We start from the raw sequence: 8,512 nt of genomic DNA, 5'->3' as shown, positions 1-8,512 counted from the left end.
TGGTGCCAAATAACTAAATATAATAGCGTCTTTGAGTAGAAGGTTCTTATCAATATCAATTGATTGGTTGAATCTGTAAAGCCCGAAAAATTCCCAAATTTATTTTAGAATTATTCTATGATTTTTCTGGAATTATTAGATATTTTTCCGGAATTTTCCGAGTAGCGGGAGTAGCAAAAACAAATAGGTCGCAAAATAGCTTAGGCGGGAATCGAACCCGAGACCTATGGTGTAAGGGATAATGTTAGTAACCAGTTGAACCCAGCAGGGCCGTGCTGAAAGGAAGGAGAACCAAATATATTTATATTAGAGTTGGGTTCATTAAACCACTTAATATAAATAATAAACTTAAGTGGGGTTTGGTTTATTTTGGTTCGGCACCTCTTCACCTCACGACACTTTCTCTTCCAAAACCTCACCGCCGCCTCTCCCTTCTTCTCCTCTTCCTCACGCACGGCACACCAAGGCAAGGGTCCATAGGATCATCTTCCGGCGACGACTCCAACACGAAAGGGGTTCTTCTCCGCGAGAGGAACGCGAAGACGTAAGCGGTTCGTCGAGCGGACAGTTTTCCGGAAACCCCTAGCGAATAGAATCGTAAGAAAACCTTACGATTGAGGTAAGAAACCCCTCACCTGCAGTATAATTGCTCTCGCTTGTTAGTTTTGGCGTTAGTTCAGTAATTTTATAGTTTTCGGTTTTAGGGCATGCTTTTAGTGCACGCCAAGCATTCGATAGAATGCCCGATTGAAGGATGTACCAATAGGCGTCCTAACAGCATATAAAATGTAATAGAAACATTTTATTCAGTTTATTATTAGTTATTACAGCTATATGGATCAGATATCCATTGGGTGGGCTCCCACAGTAGCCTCTAGGTTCAGATAACCTAGCTCTAGGTTCAGATAACCTAGAACAGCAAAGTAAAATGAAACAGTATTCAGTATTTTACTTTTATTCAGTTGGCATCGTGCTTGGATCAGATATCCATGGGCTGGACTCCCACAGTCGTCCCTAGGTTCAGATAACCTAGTAACCCTGCTGGATTCGGAACTTGCAATCCCGGGTCTCGTAGGGATGCGCGCACAGTAAGCACAGTTGCCAGGGCCCCAGCAGCATGTTTAGTATTTTCATCTATTATATGTATAGTTTTCAAACTTGAAACCAGTGATGAGAACACTAATTTAGCTTTCAGTTCAGTTCAGGTCCAGTTTACATGATTGGAGTTCATGTACAGATTTAGACATATGCATGACTAGTTCAGTTTCAGGCTCAGTTGATATGTTATGCCATGTTTCAGTTGCAGTTTATGCTTTGTTTGATATGCCATGCCATGCTTGCATGTTCAGTATGTTTTTTTCAAACAACATGATTTAAAATCATAATTGCATCGTATGCATGATTTAGTGAGGTAGATGGTTTCTTACTAAGCTTTAAGCTTACAGGTACTACTTTTCTTATACTGCAGATAAAGGAAAAGTGGTCTAGCGGAAGCTGGAGGGCGATGCTACGATGGTGTGTGTGTGCAAGGGGTTGGAATAAAGATCCTAGGGATCTAAACAGCTTAAATTTCAGCATTTAGGTTTCAGTTTGCTTAATGTTCACTTTTGAGCTCGTTAAATGTTTTAATCCAATAAAACTATGCACTATTCAGTTTGTCAAGTTTAGAATGCATGTAGGTTCATGTTAGAATGTTTTTCATGTATTTAAAATTCATATCTGTGAGTTGTGGCACGTTTTAGTGCCGGAAAGTCCTGAAATCAGAAACTCTGATTTCATATCAGAGTTGGATCGGTCTGCCGACCGATCCGTTCTGATATCGAGGATCCAGATCGGTCAGCCGATCCGATTCGGGTCAAATACGATCCTGCTATCTGATCGATCGTCCGATCGATCCGAAGACAGAGAGTTCGGGACGAAATCTGCAGTCGCTGATCGGTCGGCCGACCGATCGGTGACTGCAGCCCTGACCGATCAGACAAACATAAGTACACTCGATCGGTCTACCGACCGATCGAGTGCTCTGATCGTCGATGAGACCGATCCGATTAATAAACGAGCGGCGAAGCGGAGGCTCACCGATCGGTCTCGGACCGATCGAGGGTGCCTCCGTGCGATGTCAGCTGGAACGATGCGTGAATCGTTCAAGGCTCAATCGACTTACGGATCGGTTGAAATGTCCGATTACAGCTAGCAGGACCTTCAAGAGGCATAGATTGTCTCTCCTAGTATGTGTACAACACTTAGGTACTCTTAGAATGTCAAGTTGAGACTTTACAAATTAGTTTAGCAAATTTCAAATTTGCTCGGTTTCCGACATTTTCGATAGTTAATGTAGCGATCGGCTCATGACCTAGTACCCGAGTTGGGTCGTTCTGAGTGGTATCGAGCCGGTTCCTTACTTCCTACACACATCAGCATTGTGCCTCAGCCTTCAAGTAAGAACATCTCTCACTCAGGTTTTGTTTCAGCTTTCATATCGGTTATGTGTGCTTCCATGTTTGCTCTCATGTTGGTAGTTAATTAATTTATGTTTACAGTGATAGTATTTAACATGTTACCAGTAGTTAACTATAACATGATAGCTTAGTTATATATATGTGTTCTCCGCTATTTAGAAAATGAGTACGAGGACGTCCGGCTAAGCGGTGAGCTGAGCATGAGGCGGGCGATTCGATGCCTCCCGGACCTTACGATTAGTGGCTCATTTGAAACGGCGGAGATAGCCTCCTTAAAGGCTAACCAGCAGACTCCCCCAGTCACTCCAGTACTGAACCTCACGACTCCGGTAATCACAGGTAGTACCAGCTCACTGCGATCTGGGTCCCAGAGTAGATGGCGGGGTTAAGAGAGAGCTTACCTTATCCATGGCGGAGAATTAAGCGAGAACTTCTCGTGCACCGGCGAACCATGGGATGCTCGGCATGGTTTAAAACACTGGAAAGCACGATGGAACTTCTAGATTGGCGAGCACGAAAAGGTGAAGTGTGCCTCCTTCGCTTAACAGGAGCACGCATGTGGTGGGGCGGATTAAATCGAAGTGGCGATAAACGGATGACATGGGCAACTTGAGAAAGAATTCTTGAGGAATTCTTTCATATGCAAATCACAAACCGACACTATGACGAGTTTACGAATTTCGTCGAGGCAACCTATCGATTCGAGGCCGTGAAGAAATTCAACAGGTTGGCTCGTCCCGAACTAGTCACCTCAGAGAAAGAACGAGTACGCTTGATGAAGATGCTCGGACCAGAGATCGCAATGAATGTGGCTGGTGGCGTTCATAGGCCACAAACCACGGAGGAGCTAGTGAGTAGTGCTCGATCACCGAGCACTATCAGCACAATATCACCCAGCAGAGCAGGTTTCCACAGAGCCCAAGAGACAAACTAGCTCGGTACTCAACAGAAACAACAGGGACATAGCTCCAACTGGAAGCGCAAGGCAAGTAGTGACCCAAAAGGAGGACCACTGGAAAACATTCCAGACATCCCAAGTGTGCTACTTGTGGGAAACATCATCCGGAGTTTGCCGCAAGGGTGCGAGTTGTTTTGAATGTGGATGGGAAGGCACATGGCTAAGCAATGCCGAACAAGAACGATCTTCCTCGCCTCGGTAAATCTGATATGGAGCTCGGCCATACACGGATGTATCTTTGTCTTAGATGGTCCAGATCGATCGAGGCAGATTAGAAGCCCCCGGCTACCACAAATGCGGATTTTCTCACGACCGGAGAGGACGTAGCAAATGCCTCGACGGTTGTCACAGGTCGATCGGTATTTTTCAGCATAATGCAATTGTCTTATTCGATCTGGGCAACCCACTCTTATGTATCCGGGGCATTTGAGAAACTAGCAACACCTCGAGTACTCAATAGTCGGTTTAAACAACGCTACCTCGGGAGACATTATGGCATCTACTCGGGCGGTGCGGTCATTATAGCGACGAGGGAGCTTTTGGTGATCGATAGTGCTAGAAATGATGACTACGATGTCATCTTTGGAATGGATTTTCGATCGATATGGCGCTTTTATAGAGTGCCGTAAACAGAAGCCAACCTGAAGCGGGAGTACAGTTTGAGTACACGGGGAAGCCAAAGAGGAAAGCCAGGAAGTTTCTCTCGGCATTGAAAGCACAGCAACTATTGGATTCAGGATGCGTGGGATTTTTAGCAAATGTAGTCAACACCAGCCGGGACAAGAACCAACTATCGAGGTTCGAGTCGTTTGTGACTACCAGCAGTCTTCCGAAGAGCTACCGGGCTTAGCACCAAGGGAGATTGAATTCGAGATAGAGCTCATTCCGGCACAAATCCAATTTCCAAGGCACCATATCGCATGGCTCCAGCAGAACAAGGAACTTGGAGCAATTACAGGAGCTTCTTGACAAGGGTTTCATCGCCTAGTCACTCACCATGGGGAGCACCTGTGTTGTTTGTGAAGAAGAAGGATGGAAGCATGCGCCTATGCATAGACTACCGTGCCTTGAACCAGGTCACAATTAAAAACAGATACCCTCTTCCCGGATAGATGACTGTTTGACCAGCTAAAGGGAGCCACGGTGTTCTCTAAAATTGACCTCGGATCGGGATATCACCAGGTTAGAGTCAAGGAAGGTGATATACCTAAAACAGCTTTCAGGACCAGATACGGACACTATGAGTTCGTAGTCATGCCTTTGGCGTGACAAATGCTCCAGCTACTTTCATGGACCTCATGAGCAGGGTATTCAGAGAATACTTAGACAAGTTTGTCATCGTGTTCATCGATGACATTCTTATCTATTCGAGCACTCAGGAGGACCATGCAGAGCATCAAAGCAGTTTTGCAGATCCTTCAGCAGAACCAGTTGTACGCCAAATTCACGAAATGTGAATTAGGCTGACCAGTAGCCTTTCTCGGTCACATCATCTCCAGAGATGGTGTTATGGTAGATCCGCAAGATAGAAGCGGTAAATCGGAAGAGACCCAGGCCGGTGAAATCGAAGCTTTACGGGATTAGCGAGGCTACTACAGAAATCGTGAGGACTTCTCCGGATAGCCTCCCCAGCGGCTCTCACGGGAAGAACAAGAAATTTCGGTGGACGGAGGACTGAACAGCTTTAGCGAACTAAAGCGGAGATTGACCAGTGCTCCTATTTTAGCTATACCAGAAAACACATTCGACATCTACAGTGGCGCCTCTAAATTGGGATTAGGAGCAGTACTGATGCAGCAGGGCAAGGTGATCGCCTATGCCTCCAGACAACTCAAGGATTATGAGAGGAACTATCCTACTCACGACCTTGAGCTTGCAGCAGTGGTGTTCGCTCTCAAGATTTGGAGACATTATTTGTACGGAGCTCAGTGCAGAGTGTATACAGATCATCAAAGTCTGAAGTATTTCTTTACTCAGAAGGATCTGAATATGCGACAGCGTAGATGGTTAGAACTAGTCAAAGATTATGACATAGATATCCTCTACCATCCAGGAAAAGCTAATAAGGTAGCAGACGCACTCAGCAGGAAGTCCAGTGCTACCTTATTATCTTTAGCAGCTATGTCACCACCCCTAAGGAAGGAGATTACGGCCTTTAGTCTCGAGCTTATAGTCGGACAACTTTCCACTATGACCTTAGAGTCTACCTTGCTTGGTGATATTCAGTCAGCTCAGGATCAGGACCCTGAAATTCAGAAAATCAAGCAAGGGCTAGCAGAATCGGAAAGTGGAGAATTCAGAGTGTCCGACAGCGGGGTGTTGTATTTTGGCGACAGACTCTGTGTTCCAGATCAGGAGGAGCTACGGAGACAGATTTTAGACGAGGCTCACAGGACTCCCTACGCGATGCATCCAGGCTCCACCAAAATGTATCAAGACCTGAAGAAACGCTTTTGGTGGCCCGGGATGAAGCGAGACATCGCCAGATATGTTAGCATCTGTCAGAGGGTCAAGGCAGAACATCAGCGACCAGGAGGAGTTCTGCAGCCTATACAGATTCCAGAATGGAAGTGGGAGGATATCTCCATGGATTTCATAGTGGGACTACCCAGAACCACGAATAGTTTTGATGCCATCTGGGTAATAGTCGACAGGTTGACTAAATCAGCCCACTTTTTAGCTATCAAGATATCCTACTCTATGGAGAAGCTAGCTCAGTTGTATCTCCAGGAGATTGTCAGATTGCATGGAGTCCCACGAACCATTATATCAGATAGAGACAGCAGGTTTACATCACACTTCTGGAAGTGTGTACAGTCAGCTATGGGCACCCAGTTAAAATTCAGCACAGCCTTCCATCCTCAGACAGATGGTCAGACGGAGCGAGTGAATCAGGTACTCGAAGATATGCTCCGAGCTTGTGCCCTAGATTTCAAGGGAAGTTGGTGCAAATATCTGAGTCTAGCAGAATTTGCATACAACAACAGTTATCAGGCCACTATCGGCATGGCTCCTTATGAGGCACTCTATGGGCGGAGGTGCAGATCACCAATCTGCTGGTATGAGAGTGGTGAACAGAAGGAACTAGAGCTTCAGACAGATCTAGTGGCAGATACCACAGCAGCCATACAGCAGATTCGCCAGAGGATAGAGACAGCACAGAGCCGTCAGAAGAGCTATGCCGATACACGACGCAGAGCCCTAGAGTTTTCAGTTGGGGATACAGTTTTCCTCAGAGTAGCTCCCATGAAGGGAGTCATGCGTTTTGGGAAGAAGGGCAAGCTAGCTCCCAGATATGTGGGACCATACCTTATCACGAAGAGGGTGGGCAAGGTAGCATATGAGCTAGAGTTACCTCGGGAGATGTCGTGATCCTGCGTATTTCATGTTTCCATCTTGAAGAAGCATATTCAGACGCCACCGGTGATTGAGCCCCGGTTAGTGCAGTCCGTGATGATCTCAGCTATGATAATCGGCCTATTCGGATAATAGACCGAGCATAAAGAAATTACGGAACAAGGAAGTACCATTAGTTAAAGTCACTGGCAAAACAGCAGCAGAGGCGACTTGGGAGACAGAGGCCAGCATGAGACGAAGTACCCAGAATTGTTTTAAGTTCGAGGACGAACTTTTATAAGGTATGGGGATTGTAAAGCCCGAAAATTCCCAAATTTATTTTAGAATTATTCTATGATTTTTCTGGAATTTCTAGATATTTTTCCGAAATTTTCCGAGTAGCGGAAGCAGCAAAAATAATTAGAACCGCAAAATAGCTTAGGCGGGAATCGAACCCGAGACCTATGGTTTAGGGATAATGTTAGTAACCGGTTGAACCCAGCAGGGCCGTGCTGAAAGAAAGGAGAACCAAATATATTTATATTAGAGTTGGGTTCATTAAACCACTTAATATAAATTAAAAACTTAAAGAGGGTTTGGTTTATTTGAGAAGTTTGGTTCGGCACCTCCTCACCTCACGCCACTTTTCTTCTCCAAAACCTCACCGCCGCCCACACCTCTCCCTCTCCTTCTCTCGGCGCCCTAGCCCAAGGTCCATAGGAACATCTTTCGGCGACGACTCCAACACGAAAAAGGTTCTTCTCCGCGAGAGGAACGCGAAGACGTGAGCGGTTCGTCGAGGAGATCATCTCCACCGGAGTTCTAGCGAATAGAATCGTAAGAAAACCTTACGATTGAGGTAAGAAACCCCTCACCTGCAGTATAATTGCTCTCGCTTGTTAGTTTTGGCGTTAGTTCAGTAATTTTATAGTTTTCAGTTTTAGGGCATGCTTTTAGTGCACGCCAAGCATTCGATAGAATGCCCAGTTCAGAAGGATGTACCAATAGGCGTCCTAACAGCATATAAAATGTAATAGAAACATTTTATTCAGTTTATTATTAGTTATTACAGCTATATGGATCAGATATCCATTGGGTGGGCTCCAACAGTAGCCTCTAGGTTCGGATAACCTAGCTCTAGGTTGAGATAACCTAGAACAACAAAGTAAAATTAAACAGTATTCAGTATTTTACTTTTATTCAGTTGGCATCGTGCTTGGATCAGATATCCATGGGACTCCCACATCGTCCCTAGGTTCGAGATAACCTAGTAACCTGCTGGATTGAACTTGCAATCCGGGTCTCGTAGGGATCTTGCGATAACCACGATTGCGAGGCCCCGACATGTTTAGTATTTTCATCTATTATATGTATAGTTTTCAAATTTGAAACCAGTGATGAAAACACTAATTTAGCTTCCAGTTCAGTTTAGGTTCGGTTTACATGATTTGAGTTCATGTACAGATTTAGACATATGCATGACTAGTTCGGTTTCATGCTCAGTTATATGTTATGCCATGTTGCAGTTCCAGTTTATGCTTTGTTTGATATGCCATGCCATGCTTGCATGTTCAGTATGTTTTTCAAACAACATGATTTAAAATCATATTTGCATCGTATGCATGATTTAGTGAGGTAGATGGTTTCTTACTAAGCTTTATAGCTTACAGGTACTACTTTTTCTTATACTGCAGATACAGGTAAAGGAAAAGTGGTCTAGCGGAAGCTGGAGGGCGATGCTACGATGGTGTGTGTGTGC

Source organism: Zingiber officinale, chromosome 1A, assembly GCF_018446385.1.
Source record: "Zingiber officinale cultivar Zhangliang chromosome 1A, Zo_v1.1, whole genome shotgun sequence".
Lineage (NCBI taxonomy): Eukaryota > Viridiplantae > Streptophyta > Magnoliopsida > Zingiberales > Zingiberaceae > Zingiber > Zingiber officinale.
This window is presented reverse-complemented; position numbering follows the sequence as displayed.